This window comes from Chiloscyllium plagiosum, unplaced genomic scaffold (assembly GCF_037043375.1).
Source record: "Chiloscyllium plagiosum isolate Xiang-an unplaced genomic scaffold, Cpla_swu_hap1 HiC_scaffold_27, whole genome shotgun sequence".
NCBI lineage: Eukaryota > Metazoa > Chordata > Chondrichthyes > Orectolobiformes > Hemiscylliidae > Chiloscyllium > Chiloscyllium plagiosum.
In genome coordinates, this window is record NW_028270165.1 from 6,983,450 (window position 1) to 7,001,659 (window position 18,210).

The following is an 18,210-nucleotide window of genomic DNA, read 5'->3' on the forward strand; positions in this document are numbered from 1 at the left end:
CGCAATCCGAGTCTGAATGAATTCTCCACCAGTATTACGCTCAATTCTGAGGGTGATACTTCAGGAAGCGGGGAAGTGAAGTGATTGCAGACAGCGCTGAACAGGTTAACGTGAATGGTACCGTCCTGAGGAATGTCAGCAATGAAGGGAGATTGGAAAATTTGGGCAGCTCTCTTTGGAGAACAGAGGGCTGAAAGCTGGTCTGATTGAAGTTTTCCACGTCATGAGGGTTTTAGACAGAGGAAATAATGCAGTGAAAATGCTCCCAGGCCTGAAAAGATGGAGAACGATTTGGCAGAGATTTAAAGTCATCAGGAAAATAAGTAAAAGTGACATTAGGAAGAACGTTTTCGCACAGGGAGTGGGGTCAGTAAGTCGCTGTCTGACAGTGACAAAGAGGTAGATTCAATGGACACAAACGGGAATTCGGTGGGGCATGTTCAATATAACAATGTGCAGATTTACAGGGAGAAGGCGACAGAATGAGACACTTATTTACATATTGTGTTGAGCCAGCAGAGCTAAGGTGGGCTGCATGGCCTCAGACTGCGCTGTCACACATTTTGTGATTCTGAGTGAAATCGGAGTTGGACCAACAGAACGTAGGAAATTTGACAACGGATATATTCTGCCCAACAGGATACTCCATCACAGCAATGAAGGTGTTTTGACATCATTCTCGAAGGTACATGACACAATGCAGATTCAAAACCGAGTATTCCTTTGAATCACTGAGTAATTTGTTTACAGTTATTCAGTTGAGGTGAGCGGAGTTGCGCATTGGGCCCTATCCAGTTGATAGGTCGAAGCCGTTTTCTCCTGTGTGATAGTCCCACCAGCACTCCCATTTGCTGTGCTTCCAGTCAGTAGATGCAGATTACTATCCCATACTGATACACGGACCACGATGACCCAGCTGTGGTGACAAGCTTGTGAAGGGCTGAGTGCTCTTCTCCTGTCCTCTGTCTGGCTGCTATGATCCGAATCATCAAACCTCTCTTCTCCGAGATAGGAATAAACTGGTGAAAGTGAAACACATCAGTTGCGGTGTGTCCCATGCGCAGGAGGCCCTGCAGTAATTCCCCACACTGTTTCACACAGCAGCATCCTCTCGGTGAATTACGCTTGGCAAAAAAACCGATTGAACCAAATCCGTGTCCGCCACTGGATTTTACTGACACCGTTTATAAAATTCAGGCTCACCGTTAATGTGGAGAGAGGCCATCAGACTAGAGTTCCGCTTCTCCTGTTGAATAAAGATAATTTTAACTGTGTCCAGTGAGAGGCAAGGATTTGCTGTTGGTGGGAAACAATTCTATCTGAACTCGCTATCACTCTCCTGATAGATTGAAACATAAAGTTGGGAGTATCTGGATTATGTTGTAAAAATATCGGTATTATGTTAATTCACACCTCGCTGTAACCAACTAAACGAAGCGGCTGCCCAGAGGGAGACGGCTGTGTTTAAATCCCGTGATGAACTGGGGGAGCTGAGTATTTACCCAGACAATGGGCACACCACCTCCCTGACACAGTGTTCACAAATCAAACAGACGTGTGATTTTTTCACAAATCAAGCTTCACGTGTGATCGAAAATTTCCGTAAAGAAGATTTGGCTCAACAGATATCGAGAGTGAACGTTCTCCTTTCTTGATTTGAAACCGAAGAAGTTGACGACAGTAAGCCTGACGTGATTCGAACACGCAACCTTCTGATCTGGAGTCAGACGCGCTACCGTTGCGCCACAAGCTCACGGCTTGCCCGCGACCTCTCTTCATGCTTAAGGGAAGTGATCGCACTGCAATGATTTTACGTTATGAGTAACAACGGAGATCAACAGTTCATGTGTGTTCTGTCTCTGCCCCCTCTCCTTCTGTCTCTTGAAGTAATTTCCAACTCTACCTCAATAAAAAGGTGAAAGAACTGTGGATGCTGCATATCTGAAACAAAAAACAGGAGTTGCCGGTGACCCTTCCACAGAACTGATGGTGATTGGGAAAACGTTGGTTTATATGCAGAAGATATTATGGGAGGAAGGCAGATGCAGTAAATGATAGATCAGGACAGAGCCCAAAGCGAGGGAAGAACTGTGGACAGGAAAGGGAGTTGATAACGATCTGCGTGGGAGGGTGAATGGAGACTGTTCGTGGCTAAGAATAGGTAGTGTGTAATGACAGACTATGTGATAACAAGGCTTGGTGTGTGTGGAAGGGACGAGGATACTATGGATTTCAGGCCCGAGAATTATTGAATTCGATATTGGGACCAGAGGGATGTATGCTCCCCAAGTGTAATATTCGGTGCTCTTCGTTCTGCTGGTGCTGAGCTTCGCTGGAACACTACAGCAAACATGAGACAGAGATGTTGGCCAGGGAACAGGGTGAGGTGTGGAATTGGCAGGCAACTGGAAGCTCAGGGTCTTTTTTGCAGGTAGAACGTAGATGTTCTGTGCAGCAGTCACCCAGTTTATGCTTCGTTTTCCCCAATGTAGATGAGACCACATTATGAGCAGCAACTGCAGTCGACTGGGTTGTGGGAAGTGCAGGTAAAGTGCTGCTTCACCTGGAAGGTAAGTTTGGGTCCTTGGATAGTGAGAAGGGAGTAGGTAAATGGGCTGGTGTCACACATTCGGCAGTTGCAGGGGAAAGTGCCGTTGGACTATTGGGGTGGGAATGGGGTTAGGGTTGATGGGAATGAAGGAAGAGTGGACCCAAGGTATAACTCCTGCCCATTTACCTATCTGCCAAATAGAGGAATTTGTTAAGTGTGTACAAGGACATTTTCTAATTCACAATGTGGATGTACATACTGGCGAGGGTGCAAAACCTTCGCGCCAGCAACCATAATTCTATTAACTTTAGAACAGTGATTGAAAATAATATATCAGATCTAAATATATTAAATCTAAAAGTCGAAGTTCTAAATTGGAGGAAGACTCAGGTATTAGGCAAGATCTTTCAAAAGCTGATTGGGGGCAGATGTTCGCTGGTTAAAGGACTGCTGGAAAATGGGAAGCATTCAAGTATGAGATAACAAGAGTCCAGACACAGTATATTCCTGATTCGGAGATGCCGGTGTTGGACTGGGGAGTACAAAGTTAAAAAATCACACCACACCAGGTTATAGTCCAACAGGTTTACTTGGAAGCACACTAGCTTTCGGAGCGACGCTCCTTCATCAGGTGATTGTCTGACATAGAGTATATTCCTGTTCGGGTGAAAGGAAAGGCTGGTAGGTTGGGGAATGCTGGATGACTGGAGAAAATGAGATTTTGGTTGAGATAAAGAAGGATGTATATATCAGGTATCGGCAGAGAGATCGAGTGAATCCTTAGAGTATAAAGGCAGTACGAGCATACTTAAGAGGGAAATCATGAGGGCAAAAAAGGGGACATGAGATAGCTTTGGCAAATGGAGTCATGGATAACCCAAAGGGTTTTTATAAATACATTAAGGACAAAAGGATAACAAGGGAGAGAATAGGGCCCCTCAAATATCAGCAAGGCGGCCTTTGTGTGGAGCTGCAGTAGATGGGGGGCGGGGGGGGGGGGGGGGGCGGCGAGATACTGAAGGGATATTGTGCATCAGTGTTTACTGTGGAGAAGGGCATGGAAGATATAGAATGTGAGAAAGTAGATGGTGACATGTTGAAAAAAATGCCCATATTACAGATGAGAAATTGCTGGATATCTTGATATGCATAAAAGTGGATAAATACCTGATCAGGCGTACCCTAGAACTCTGTGGGAAACTGGGGAAGTGATTGCTGGGCCTCTTACTGAGATATTTGTATCATCAATAGTCACAGGTGAGGTGCCGGAAGGCTAGAGGGTGGCTAATGTGGTGCCACTATTTAAGAAAGGTGGTAAGGAAAAGCCAGGGAACTATAGACCAGTGAACCTGACATCCGTGATGGGCAAGGTTTTGGAGAGAATCCTAAGAGACAGGATTTACATGTATTTGGAAAGGCAAGAATTGATTAAGGATAGTCAGCATGGCTTTATGCTTGGGAAATCATGTCTCATGAACATCATTGGGTTTTTTGAAGAAGTAACAAAGTGGATTGATGAGGGCAGAGCGATGGACGTGATCTATATGGACTTCAGGAAGGCGATCATCAAGGTTCCTCATGGGAGATTGGTGAGCAAGGTTTAATCTCATGGCATGCAGGGACAACTAGCCATTTGGATACAGAACTGGCTAGAAGGCGGAGGGTTGCTTTTCAGACTGAAGGCCTGTGACCAATGGTGTATCACAAGGATTGATGCTGGGTCCGCTACTTTTTGTCATTTATATAAATGATTTGTATGTAAACGGAGGAGGTATAGTTAGCAAGTTTGTAGATGACACCAAACTTCGAGGTGTAGTGGACAGTAAAGAAGGTTACCTCAGATCACAGCGGGACATTGATCAGATGGGCCAATGGGCTGAGGAATGGCAGTTGGAGGTTAATGTAGATAAATATGAGGTGCTGCATTTTGGAAAATCAAATCAGAGCAGGACTTTTACACTTAATGGTAAGTTCCTTGGGAGTGTTGCTGAACAAAGAGACCTTGGAGTTCAGGTTGATTAGTTCCTTAAAAGTAGAGACGCAGGCAGATTGGATAGTAAAGAAGGCGTTTGGTGTGCTTTCCTTTGTTGGTCAGATCATCGAGGATGGATGTTGGGAGCTCATGTTGCCACTGTACAGAACATTGGTCAGGCCACGTTTGGAATATTGCATGTAATTTTGGTCTGCTTCCTATCGGAAAGATGTTGTGAAACTAGAAAATGTGCAGAAAAGATTTACAGGGATGTTGCCAGGGTTGGAGGTTGGAGGGTAGGAAGGTTTTTTGGGGATTTGGGCCAAGTGCTGGCAAATGGGACTAGATTAGTTTAGGATATCCTGGCTGCATGGATGAGTTGGACCGAAGGGTCTGTTTCCGTGCTGTACATCTGTGTCACTCTGTGAGAATCCATGGGATTCTCTGCCCAAGAGAGCAGTTGAGACAGCTTCATGAAGTTTATTGAAGACGCAGTTGGATGGGTTTTTGCATGGTAGTGGTATTAAGGGTAGTCGGGTTAGTGCAGGTTGGTGGAGCTGTGATCTTAATGAATGACGGAGCAGGCTTGACCAAATGGTCCACTCCTGCTTCTGTTACTATGAATCTGTAACACTGCATTTCCCGCGGCAGGAGTTTTCCCACGGCACAAAGGAGGTTTTCTAAAGTATATTTAAACCCCTTGCTTTGCTTGAACTCAAACTGCATAGACTTGGAGGAGAGTTGGATTTGCAAAGTGTCCTCCCCTCCACACGTGCCTCAACTGCAGGGCAGCTGTCCTGCCCGCCCTCCATTGTTGACGTCACAATGCGGATGCAGCCCTGTCAGTTTCAGAGTGAAACTCCCTCCCTCTGGGCAACATCTGGGAGCAAAGCAATGTCTCCCCGTTTCCATATACCATCCTCCAGCAGCGAGGGGGAAGGGGAGGTAGGGGTGGGTGAAACACTGTTCACTTGTAGCAACTGGAGTGAATCCAGGGAGGGAGCAGACACTCCAAAGGTGTTCAAATACTTTCTATCTCTCTTAAAGCTATTTTCCTTGTGTATTCCCTCAGTTTGGCACGTATACAGTTTGCACTCTAGAAAAGGATTGCTCCTTTCCTCATGTTCACAACTAAAAGGTTAGATTCTCAAGGAGAAAGTGAGGTCTGCAGATGCTGGAGATCAAAGTTGAAACTTTATTGCTGGAACAGCACAGCAGGTCAGGCAGCATCCAGGGAACAGGAGATTCGACGTTTCGGGCACAGGCCCTTCTTCAGGATTCCTGAAGAAGGGCCTGTGCCCGAAACGTCGAATCTCCTGTTCCCTGGATGCTGCCTGACCTGCTGTGCTGTTCCAGCAATAAAGTTTCAACCGAGATTCTCAAGGAACTGAGCAGCATTTAAAGGATTGGCACATTGCTCAAAAAAATGTAGCCTGCTTGGGGCCTGTGGCTCGTTGGTCTCGGGGTATGATTCTCACTTCGGGCCTTCTGGTGCGTAGGCATGCGAGAGATCCCGGGTTCAAATCCCAGACGAGCCCTTGTTTCTTACACTGCCATTGTGCAAAAATGGCCAGTCAATACTCTCAAAAAGCCGCTTCATTAAACGAGATACCGTTACAATGAACGCGGCAAGGGCAGCACTTATTCAAAGAGAATACGTGCCTCTCTTCACACAGAGGGTGGTGGGCGTTAGGAACACGTTGCCAGCAGACGTAGTAGAGGCAGGCATGGTAGATTCATTGAAGATGCGTCTGGATAAATGCATGAGTGGGTGGGGAGTAGAGGGATACATATGCTTAGGAATTGACCGACAGGTTTAGACAGTACATTTGGATCGGCTCAAGCTTGAAGGGCCTGTTCCTGGGCTGTAAACTTTCTTTGTTCTATATGGTGTATATCTGATATTGTTGACTGTTGTAAAAGTTTCTTTGTAATTCTTATTCACCTTCTAATATAGTAATGGAGTTACGTCCTTTTTTTGTCATATTTTTTTGTTTAATAGGTCAGCAGGAAGTCATTCAGCAATTTTACTGCCTTTCTTTTCTCAAGCAGCCTTAACATTTCATTTTCATATCCTTGATTCAGCTCTATTTCCAGCATCTTTGTAGGCAGTTTGTTCCATATTATTGTCACTGAAATGAAGTTTTCCTCTATGCACAGCTAAGCCGATCTGGCTGCATGAGGGTTTTCAGGTTTCTGTGGCCTGGATAATATGTGATCAGCAGACATCTCACAATCTACAGGAATTGCCACCAAAGTTATGTTCATTAACTGTACTGACAGTGATCACTTATTTTGTGATTTTTCTTTGCAGGAAGACGTGCAGAAAGAAATCTGAAAACAAATGATACATCAACTTCTGACAGAGCCACTTGATTCATTGGGACTTGAATATCAGCAGCCATTCCAATCAAGAAGGCATGTTTGCTTTTGTTTGTTTGAGAGATTTTGGACAGTCCTGTGGCAGGAAGAATACTGAGACATCGAGTGAGGGAGATTCAGTGCGCTGACTGTGAAAAGTGCTTCAAACCATTTACTCAGCTTGGAGGAATCAAAGTCTCACGCCTCAAGGTGGGAAAGGCTATGTACCCGTTCTGTTTGTAATTTCAATCCCAGAGCAACACAAGGAAAGCTCCCTCCAAAGGAGAAACCTTGGAAATGTGGGGTCTTTGGGAAAGGATTCCCTTCCCCATCCCTGCTGGAAACCCACAGACGCATTCACACCGGGAGAGGCCATTCACCTGCTCAGTGTGTGGGAAGGGCTTCCGTCGGATCAGCCATCTGCAGACGCATGAGTGAGTCCACAAGGGAGAGAAGCCATTCACGTGCCCCATGTGCGGGAGGGGTCTCACTCAGTCAGCTGCACTGCTGACCCACCAGCGGGTCCACCCTGGAGAGAGGCCGTTCACCTGCTGTAAGTGCCGGAAGGGATTCACCTGCTCCTCCCACCCTGCGGAGGCACCAGCGAGTTCACGCGCCATCACAGGGGGATTGAAGGAGCGATGGCCGAGTGCCAAGTGTCGATGCACGAAACGTCGATTCTCCTGCTCCTTGGATGCTGCCGGACCTGCTGTGCTTTTCCAACACCACACTCTCGACTCTGATCTCCAGCATCTGCATTTTTCATTTTCTCCTCGAGGGCAAGGTTGGACTTGTCTTTTATTCCCTCATTCACTCCTTACAGCCTGTCCTTTGTTGTGGCCTAACTGCACATACATCAATGCAAGTTTCAGAAAGATTTGTGCAGCTTTTGTTTTGAAAAAAAAAATAACATTCTTCCCGACTGTAACGAAGTTTCTGAATATTTGGTATTAGTTATTCTCAATTTTAGAAATCATCTATTTCTCACATGCCGTGTTTCCCAGGTAAAGTCATCACCATCCATTCTCTCTCTTCCCTGAGAAAGACTTCATACAGCGATCAAAGAGGGCTGAGGCACGAGAAAGGACGATTGTGGGGGTGGAGGGGGTGAAGGGGTCGCTGGTGGTGGAGAAGGGAGGGAAATGGACAGGAGAACAGACTGGGGTTCAGAGGGTTGAGGAGAGAATAGAGGGTGCAGTGTGAGGAGAGAGAATAGGCAGCGGGCAGTGGATGGGGAGAAAATGGACAGGGGGGCAGAATGTGAAGAGAGAGACAGCACAAATGCCACCTTCTCCAGGACTCGTGTCAGTGTCCAACGAACTGGAACCCACTCCTCCCACATTTCTCAAAATACGCGTGGCTAAGGCAGTGGAACCATATCATCCCTACAGGCCATTCACACCGACTATCCCAACAGCATTCCACTGAGACTCACTCGTTTACGCTACAGCCCTGCAGTTCCCCATGGCTATTTCCTGACGAAGGGTTTTGCCCGAAACGTCGAGTCTCCTGCTCCTCGGATGCTCCCTGACCTGCTGTGCTTTTCCAGCACCACACTCTCGACCCTAATCTCCAGCATCTGCAGTCCTCACTTTCGCCCAGTAAGGGGTGAATGTTCTCTTCCTCGTCTTTTAGATCTTTTAAAATCTTTCCCCCACACCCTAAACCTTTATCATCTAGTTTTGGAATACCTCTACCCTGACAGAAACGTTGAGCAGCCTGACAAAATGCAAAAGAAATAAAATGCGGAGGCACAGGGGGAAAAAATCGGCAAAATAAAATAGCTTCGTCATTTTTGTCTCGTATTCGCATTCGGACGCTTAATATTTGTCATGATCGGGAGGTGCCCGTGTTGGACTAAGGTGTACGAAGTTAAAAATCACACAACACCAGGTTACAGTCCAATCGGCTTGTTTGGAAGCACTAGCTTTCCGAGCGCCGCTCCTTCATCAGGTGGTTGTGGAATATAAGATCGTAAGATCATAAATTCTGTGTCTTACGATGTTATACTCTACAATCAGCTGATGAAGGAGCAGGGCTCCGAAAGCTAGTTCTTCCAAATAAGTCTGTTGGACTATCACCAGGTGCTTTGTGATTTTTAACTTTAAAATTTGTAACAAATTCCTGCACACTGAGCATGCTCCGCGGTGTCAGCAAGTACTGCGCATGACCGCCAGTGTCAGCAAAGCACTGCGCATACTCTTGGGTGTCCGCAGAAATGGCGCGCGAGCTGCTTTCCATGGGGCAGGGGAGAACCTTGGAGGACCGGAAGAAGTCTGGTCCTCCGGCCATTGTGGAAACGCGGAGGTTGGAACGTGAGCTCTGAAGCTGCTGCTGCTCTTTTCTCTCTGCATAAGGTTAAACTTCACCCCAGACTGTAACTTCTTTCCTCTGTCTAACATTTGTGAGTACAACAGTGTTTTTCTCACCACGTTTTCATTCTGGGGTTCAAGAGTGAACCGAGGGAGGGGCCAGACTCTGGAAAAGTTGATCCAGGTCTGTGTGTCAACTTGCAAACACATGGCAAATGCAGTACCACAATGTGAAGTTCTAGCCTTTGCAGTGTAAACAAAATAGCAGAAAGGAGGTGCATTATTTAAATGGTGATATGTTGAGATGTGGCGAAAGTGAGATCTGGAGTTCAGAGTTGAATATTGTGGCGCTGGAAAACCACAATCGGTCAGGCAGCAACTGAGGAGGAGGAGAGTCGACGTTTCGGGTACGAGCCCTTCATCAGGAGTGATGTGTGGATAGACAAAGGGGCCTCAGTGTCCTTCTACACCAGTCACTGCCAGTTGTCAGAAAGTACAGCAAGCAATGAGCAAAGCAAGTGGTATATCAGCAAGAGGATTGAGTTCAGAAGTGGGGATGTCTTCCTGCAGTTAGGTCGGTTATTGAATGTATTCAAGGCTGAGTTCATGTGACTTTGAAGAACAAAGAAGTTATGGGAGAAGGCAAGAAAATGGTTTTAAGACCAGTACAGAAGAGTTACAGAGTCATACAGCACAGAAACAGACCATTCAGTCGAACTAGTCCATGCTGGCGGTGTTCTGAAACTAAACTGGTCCCACCTGCCAATGATTGGCCTATATCCCTCCGAACCTTTCCTATTCATGTACTTATCCAAATGTCTTTTAAACATTGTAACTGTACTTGCATCCAGCAACTCCTCTGGACATTGATTCCTCACACAAACTACTCTTTATCTTAAAAAAAAAGTGCCCCTCATGTCTTTTTAAAATATTTCTTTCTTCACCTTCAAAATTTGCTCCCTCATCTTGAACCACCCACACTAGGGTAAGAATACCTGCCGTTCACCTCATCTATACCTCTCATGATTTTATAATCCTCTCTAAGGTCACCTCTCAACCTCTGATGCTCCAGTGAAAAAAGTCCTAGCTATCCATCTAGATGCAGGTATATTTATATCCAGTTATGAACTGTTCAATACTGGTGCCAGCTGGAAAGACAAATGACCTATTCCTGCTTCCAATTCTCTCACTGTGTCCAGGACAGCAAGAGACCAAACGACGTAGGCGCAGAAATTAACCCATTTAGCCCATCAGATCTGCTTCACCATTCAATCACGGCTTATACGTTTCTTGAGCCCATTTTGAAATATGGATTTTGGAAAGGCAGATCAGGGAAGGATCTGCACATTTAATGGGGAGTGTTGTTGAATAAACATACCATGGAGTGCTGGTTCATAGTGGAGTTGCGGGTTGACAGGATAGCAAAGAAGGTGTTTGGTATATTTGCTTTTATAGGTCAGTGCATTTCAATACAGATGTTGGGAGGTCATGTTGCGGCTGTACCGGACATTGATTAGGCCACTTTTGGAATACTGTATTCGGTTCTGGTTTCCCTGCTACAGGAAAAGTGTTACAAACCTTTGTAAGGATTTGGAAAAGATTTACAAGGCTATTGCCAGAGTTGGAGGGTTTGATCTTTCTGGAGAGGCTGAATAGTCTGGGGCTGTTTTCTCTGGATCATTGGGGGCTGAGGGGTGACTTTATAGAAGTTCATAAGGAGCATGGATAGGGTGAATAGCCAAAATCTTTTCCCCAGAGTAGGGGAGTCCAAAACTAGTGGTCATAGGTCTGAGGTGAGAGGGGAAATATTTAAAAGGAACTTTGCACAAACCTTTCTCACACAGAGGGTGTTGTGTGTATAGAATGAGCTGCCAGAGGAAGTGATGGAGACTGGTATAATTAAAGCATTTCAAAAGGCATCTGGTAATAGGGAGAATTGAGAGGGGTATGGGTTATGTGCTGACAAATGAGACGATGTTAATTTGGAATATCTGGTCAGCACGGACAATTTGGACTGAAGGGAAGCAGAAGTGTCATTGTGAAGACTGGACTTTCAAAGCAGCTTTCAAAGATGTTTTGTCCTTACTGGAAGCTACAATGAAATCTTTCATTTGTGAGACAGCAACTGAGTGAGTGAGGACATTCAGGATATTGGTGGAAAGTGGGAATTTGTTGCAATGTGGAGTTGAAGTGATTTAAGTAAAGTGTACTGAGCAGGGAGCCTAGTGAAGGGTTAGGTGGGTTTTTGTTTTAAACTGCTCATTTTTTTCAGCCTCCAACATTGTATTTCCAATGCTGTCCATCAGTGGGAGTGGTGAATCAGTAACTGGTATCGTTAGAAGCCTTACGATTTTCAGTACTGCAGGTATAGCATTGTCTCATCAGCTTTGTAAAGGTTACTGGCAGCAGTGGGAGGTGTGGGCTGGGATTCACGAGAAATGATTAAGCAGTTAGATAACACACGTACAAGAGGGCAGGGTGGGACTTGTCTTTCGATTTGCAGAAGGTGGGAGGTACTGGTGCTGCGGTCCATGGCAAACACAACTGCGGTAAATCATAGAATCACTACAGCGTGGAAGCAGGCCATTCATCCCATCAAGTCCACACTGACCCATCCGATGAGCATGCCACCCAGACCCACCCTATCGAGTCGTTTCTGCCGGTGAGTGAGACTAGGTCACAAGATTTGGTGGAGTAGGTTTAAGACGGTGGAGTAGGTTTAAGACAGAGGAGAAGGAACTGCTTTTCCCAGAGAGTGGTGAATCTATGGAATTCTCTGCCCAAGGAAGCAGTAGAAGCAGCCATATTCAAGACATAGTTCGATGGGATTTTGTATGGTAGGTGAATTTAGGATAGTCAGGATAATGCAGGTAAGAGGAGCTGAGACGATGGATAGATGAGCCATGATCTTTATGAATGGTGGAGTAGCTCAATGGATCAAATGACCTACTCCTGCTTCTATTACTGCGAATGTATGAACATGCATTTTTTATGGCCAATCCGTATCAAGGCAGGTGAGCAATGTAGTGATGTGGAAATGAACATCAGAGAATGATAGAAAGGGACACGGAAAGTAAAAGTCCAAAGATGTGCAGGTCAGGTCAAATGACCATGCTAAATTTTCCCTAGTGTTAGGTTCATTAATCAGAAAGAAATGGGTCTGGGTGGGTTACTCTTCAGGGTGTTGGTGTGGACTTGTTGGGCCGAAGGGCCTGTTTCCACACTGTAGGGAATCGAATCTAATCAATCAAAACTGGATTCTACAGAACACAAGAATTGAAACTGAAGACTGTATGGCTGACAGTGTGCTGCAATGTAACACAACTGATTGAATTGACTGCACACATTGAAGAGAATAATTATGATCTGAGACTCCTGACAGGGACATGGCTTCAGGATGACAAAGATTGGATCTGAATATTGAGGGGGTACGTGGCATTCAAGTTGAATAGGAAGCGAGGTAAAGGTAGAGGGTTGGCACTGCTAATCAAAGCACTAATAACATGGTACTCTGGTGTCAGCTCGGATTTCAGGTCCTGATTTCTCTGTCCTCTTCTCCCTGTTCCCACAGAGTAAGATGTTGTTTGTTCTCAGCTCAGCTGTCTTTCTGCTGAAACTTTGAGCCCCTTTTACACCTTCCAGAGCAATAAAACATTCAGTCGATCAAGGTCCCATCCACAATATTCCCAGCCTGACAACCATCCCCAGACTGAGAGTCATCGGAGCAGGGAATAAAACAAGAAAAATGAAACAAAATTAGACATAAATGCACATTTGGTGCTTAAAGTGTGTTCATTAGATCGTAAACCAGAATTAGGGGTGTCCCAGGATTCTTATCATCCCCTACTTGAGGAATTCTCTCTCCCTAACAATATTTACATCAACAGCAATAAAGCATCGGTTATCAAATAGACATAGAGATATACAGCACGGAAATAGACTTTTTGATCCAACACATCCATGCTGACAAGATGTCCTATATAAATCTAGTGTCCCATTTGCCAGCATTTAGCCCATATCCCTCCAAACCTTTCCTATTCACACATCCATCCAGATGCCTTGTAAATGTTGTAATTGTACCAGCATCCACCACTTCCTCTAGCCTATTTACTCTATCCGTGCCCCTCATGTTTTTATAAATGTCAATAAGATCACCCCTCAGCCTCCGACACTCCAGGGAAGCAGCCCCATCCTATTCAGGCTCTCCTTATACCACAAACCCTCCAACCCTGGCGACATCCTTATCAATTTTTTCTGCACACTTTCAAGTTTCACAACATCGTTCCTATCCTATAGTAGGGAGACCAGAATCGAATGCAATAATCCAAAAGTGGCCGAACCAATGTCCTGTACAGCCACAACATGACCTCCCAACTGCTATACCCAATGCATTCAATGAGACAAATGGCCTCTTTCTGCACTGCAGCAATTTAATGATTTGATTTTGTATCAGAGTCAATTTCAGTCACTATCTCTGGTTTATGGTGTGTCAGGGTGGGATCGCTGGTACCAGAATTGCATACAATACTCCAAACGTGGGCTAACCAATGTCTTCTACAGTCCCAACATGACCTCCCGACTCCTGCACTCAGTGCACTGACCAATAAAGGCAGGCATATCAAACACCTTCTTCAATATGCTGTCTATGAACATAGTTTCCCCTTTCAAGGAACTATGAACTTACCATCGAGTCATACAGCATGGTCATGGACCTTTGATCCAACCAGTCCATGCCAACCATAATCCCAAACTAAATCAGTCTCTCCTGCCTGCTGTTGGCCTGTATCCCTCCAAACCTTTCCTATTTATGTACTAAAACAAATGTCTTTTTATTGTACCCGTATCCACAGCTTCCTGAGGTGGTTCATTCCACACATCAGCCACCCTCTGTGTAAAATTAGTATTTGAATGGTAAGCATGAGGTTGAATTGAAATGGTTCATTAAAATAAACAGCTTCTACCAAACCCCCTACAATAGGTATGGTAGCAACTCCAACTCTGGAGTCTCTCAAATCGGTATTTCCATGGAGTGGAGGGGGGAGTAAAGTGTTGGATTCACAGAGGTGGGCGTCTTCTGAGACTGTAAAGCTAAAATTAAACCCCATGCTTTGCTTGAACTCAAACCGCATTGACGTGGAGAAGAGTGAAAGGAGTTTGCAAAGTCCCCTCCCCTCCCCATGTGCCTCAGCTGCAGGGCAGCGCAGGCGCAGTGCGCCACCCCACACCATTGTGGATGTCACAATGTGGAGGTAGCCCTGTCAATTTCAGAGTGAAACTCCCTCCCTCTGGGTAACATCTGGGAGCAAAGCAATGTCTCCCCCTTTCCATTCCTCATCCTGGGAGGGGGGAGAGAGAGGCGTGGCGGGGTGTGCTGGGGGTGGAGACTGTTCACTTGTAGCAACTGGAGTGACTCCATGGAGGGAGCAGGCTCTCCAAAGGTGCTCAGATGCTCTTTGTCCCTCTCAAAGGTATTTTCCTTGTGTATTCCCTCAGTTTGGCACGTATAGAGTTTGCACCCTGGAAAAGGTTTACTTCTTTCCTCATGTTTAGAATTATAAGGGTAGATTCTCATGGAACTGAGCAGTATTTAAGGGATTGGCACATTGATTTCAAATGTAAACATCTGTTGCTTCATATGGTGTATATCTGATATTGTTGGCTGTTATAAAAACTTTGTGGCTATGATTTTTCACCTTCTAATGCAGTAATAGAGTTACGTTCTATATCTCTTGTCTCTTTTTTTATTTACTAGGACAGCAGGAAATCATGCAATAACTTCACTGGCTTTATTTTCCGAAGCAGTCTTGACATTTCATTATCATATTCGTGATTCAGCTCCATTTCCAGCACCTTTGTCAACAGCTTGTTCCAGGTTATTGCGATCTAAATTACGTTTTCCTCCATACACACTTAAGGCTATCTTGTTGCATGAGGGTTTTCTGCGTCCTGCATAATATATGGTCAGCACTCATCGAGCAATCTACAGGAATTGCCACCGATGTTATGTTCATTTAACAGTACTGACAGTGATCACTCAATTTGTGATTTTTTTTGAAGGAAGACATGCAGAAAGAAATCTGAAAACAAATGATACGTCATCTTCTGACAGAGCCACTTGAATCAATGAGCCTTGAATATCAGCAGCCATTGAATTCGAGAAGAAATGTTTGCTTTTGTCTGTGTGAGAGATTTTGAACACTGGTATGGCAGGAATAATACTGAGACACCCGAGTGAGTGAGATTCAGTATGCTGTCTGTGAAAAATGCGTCAAACAATTTACTCAGCTTGGGGGATCAAAATCTCACCCCTCACGGTGGGGAGAGACTATGTATCCATTCTGTTTTGAATTTCAAACCCAGCGCGACACAAAGAATGCTCCCCTCATGGGGAAACCATGGAAATGTGGGGACTTTGGGAAAGGGTTCCCTTCCCCATTGGGGCTACACACCCACAGACGCGTTCTCACTGGGGAGACGCCGTTCTCCTGCTCAGTGTGTGGGAAGGGATTCAGTTGGCTGTGCAGCCTGCAGACACACCAGCGAGTTCACACCAGGGAGAGGCCGTTCATCTGCCACCATTGTGGGAGATGATTCATTCAGTCGTCCCACCTGCAGACACACCAGCAGGTTCACAGTAGGGAGAGGTGGTTCTCCTGCTCTCTGTGTGGGCAGCGATTCATCGATGCATCCCACGTCCTGAAACACCAGCGGGTTCACCTGGGGGAGAGGCCGTTCACCTGCTCTGAGTGCAGGAAGGGATTTGTCGATTCTTACACCCTGCTGATCCACCAGCAGGTCCACATCGGAGAGGCCGTTCACATGCTCTGTGTGCGGGAAGGGGTTCACTCAGACATCTACACTGTAATCTACCAAAGGGTCCATCTCATGGAGAGGGCGTTAATCTGCTCTCAGTGTGGAAAGGGCTTCACCCGCTCCTCCCACCTGCAGAGCCATCAGCGAGTTCTGGAATTTTTTGAGGATGTAACTCTGAAGATGGACAAGGGAGATCCAGTGGATGTAGTGTACCTGGACTTTCAAAAAGCCTTTGATAAAGTCCCACATAGGAGGTTAGTGAGCAAAATTAGGGCGCATGGTATTGGGGGCAAACTACTGACTTGGATTGAAAATTGGTTGGCTGACAGGAAACAAAGACTAGTGATAAACGGCTCCCTTTCAGAACGGCAGGCGGTGACCAGTGGGCTACTACAGGGATCAGTGCTGGGTCCGCAGCTTTTTACAATATATATTAATGATATAGAAGATGGTATTAATAATCACATTAGCAAATTTGCTGATGATACAAAGCTGGGTGACAGGGTGAAATGTGAGGAGGATGTTAGGAGATTACAGGGTGACCTGGACAGGTTAGGTGAGTGGACAGATGCATGGCAGATGCAGTTTAATGTATGGTTATCCACTTTGGTGGCAAGAACAGGAAGGCAGATTACTACCTAAATGGAGTCAAGTTAGGTAAAGGGGCAGTACAAAGAAATCTGGGTGTTCTTGTACACCAGTCAATGAAGGCAAGCATGCAGGTACAGCAGGTACAAGAAAGCTAATAGCATGCTGGCCTTCATAACAAGAGGGATTGAGTATAGAAGTAGAGTTTCTTCTGCAGCTGTACAGGGCCCTGGTGAGACCGCAACTGGAATATTGTGTGCAGTTCTGGTCTCCAAATTTGAGGAAAGAGATTCTGCCTATTGAGGGAGTTCAGCGTAGGTTCACGAGGTCAATTCCTTGAATGGCAGGACTATCTTATGTTGAAAGATTGGAGCGACTGGGCTAGTATATCCTTGAGTTTAGAAGACCGAGAGGAGATCTGATTGAGACATATAAGATTATTAAAAGATTGGACACTATGGAGGCAGGAAACATGTTTCCGCTGATGGGTGAGTCCCGAACCAGAGGACACAGCTTAAAAATAAGGGGGAGACCATTTAGGACAGAGGTGAGGAGAAACTTCTTCACCCAGAGAGTGGTGGGTGTGTGGAATGCTGTGCCCCAGAAGGCAGTGGAGGCCCAGTCTCTGGATTCGTTTAAGAAAGAGTTCGATAGAGCTCTCAAGGATAGTGGAATCAAGGGGTATGGAGATAAGGCAGGAACAGGATACTGATTGATGATGATTAGCCATGATCATAACGAATGGTGGTGCAGGCTCGAAGGGCAGAGAGGCCTACTCCTGCACCTATTGTCTATTGAGTTCATCTGCCATGCAGGGGGATTGAAGGAGTGACGGCCGAGTGCCATTATCGACTGGACTATCAACCCAGTTCCGGGGATTCCCGGGGTTTGAATCCCGCCGAGGCAGTTGGTGGGATTGGAATTCGGTCAGAAATTTGGAGTTCTGAATCTAATAATGAAACCATTTTTGGGGAGAGAAACTGCCATCTAATTCACTCATGTCCTTTTTAGGAAAGGAAACTGCCATTGTGGGAAAGGATTCACTCAGTCATCTCAACAGTATCCTTTATCCGGTCTGACCTCCACCTGACTCCAGACCCACAGCAGCATGGTTGACTCTTGACTGCCCCCACTCCATGTCAAATGAGTGGGAGTAACTTAAATGGATACAGTGTGTGGGTTGAAATTGCTGAGTGAGGCAATACTTCCTTCAGCTTTAGGCTGTACCAAGGATCCAATTATAAAGGGACAACTCGGTGCTGACCAACAGTCAAGGAAGTGGAGTTGGGAGGAGTGTGTGAGCTTTGAGCTGTTTAAAACAAAAGCTTCTTTTCATACACTTTTTTTTTTGCTGGGGAGATCTGAAGCTGTAACAAAGTTGGGTGGCAATAAATGTTACTTGAACTTAACCCCAGTCTCAGACTGTCAATGAAAGCTATGAGATCCAATAGGTTTTTGTTTTAAAGCTGCTCACTCCTTTCAACCTCTTGCACTAAGTTTCCATTATCATGTATCAGAAGGAGCAGTGAATGAGTAGCTAATATTGTTATAAATTGTACATTTTCCATCTCTGCAGGTATTGCATCATTTCATCGATATTGTAACGTTTTACT

At 45.5% G+C, this 18,210-nt stretch overlaps 1 protein-coding gene and 1 non-coding gene across 3 annotated transcripts in view; one reads left to right on the plus strand and one right to left on the minus strand.

Moving 5' to 3' along the window:
• LOC148142977 (uncharacterized) overlaps positions 1-18,210 on the plus strand; it is a 425,985-nt gene that overhangs the window by 161,137 nt on the left and 246,638 nt on the right. The window lies entirely within an intron of this gene.
• trnaw-cca (transfer RNA tryptophan (anticodon CCA)) lies at positions 1,682-1,753 on the minus strand. The gene has a single exon. It is a non-coding gene; the product is annotated as a tRNA-Trp (tRNA).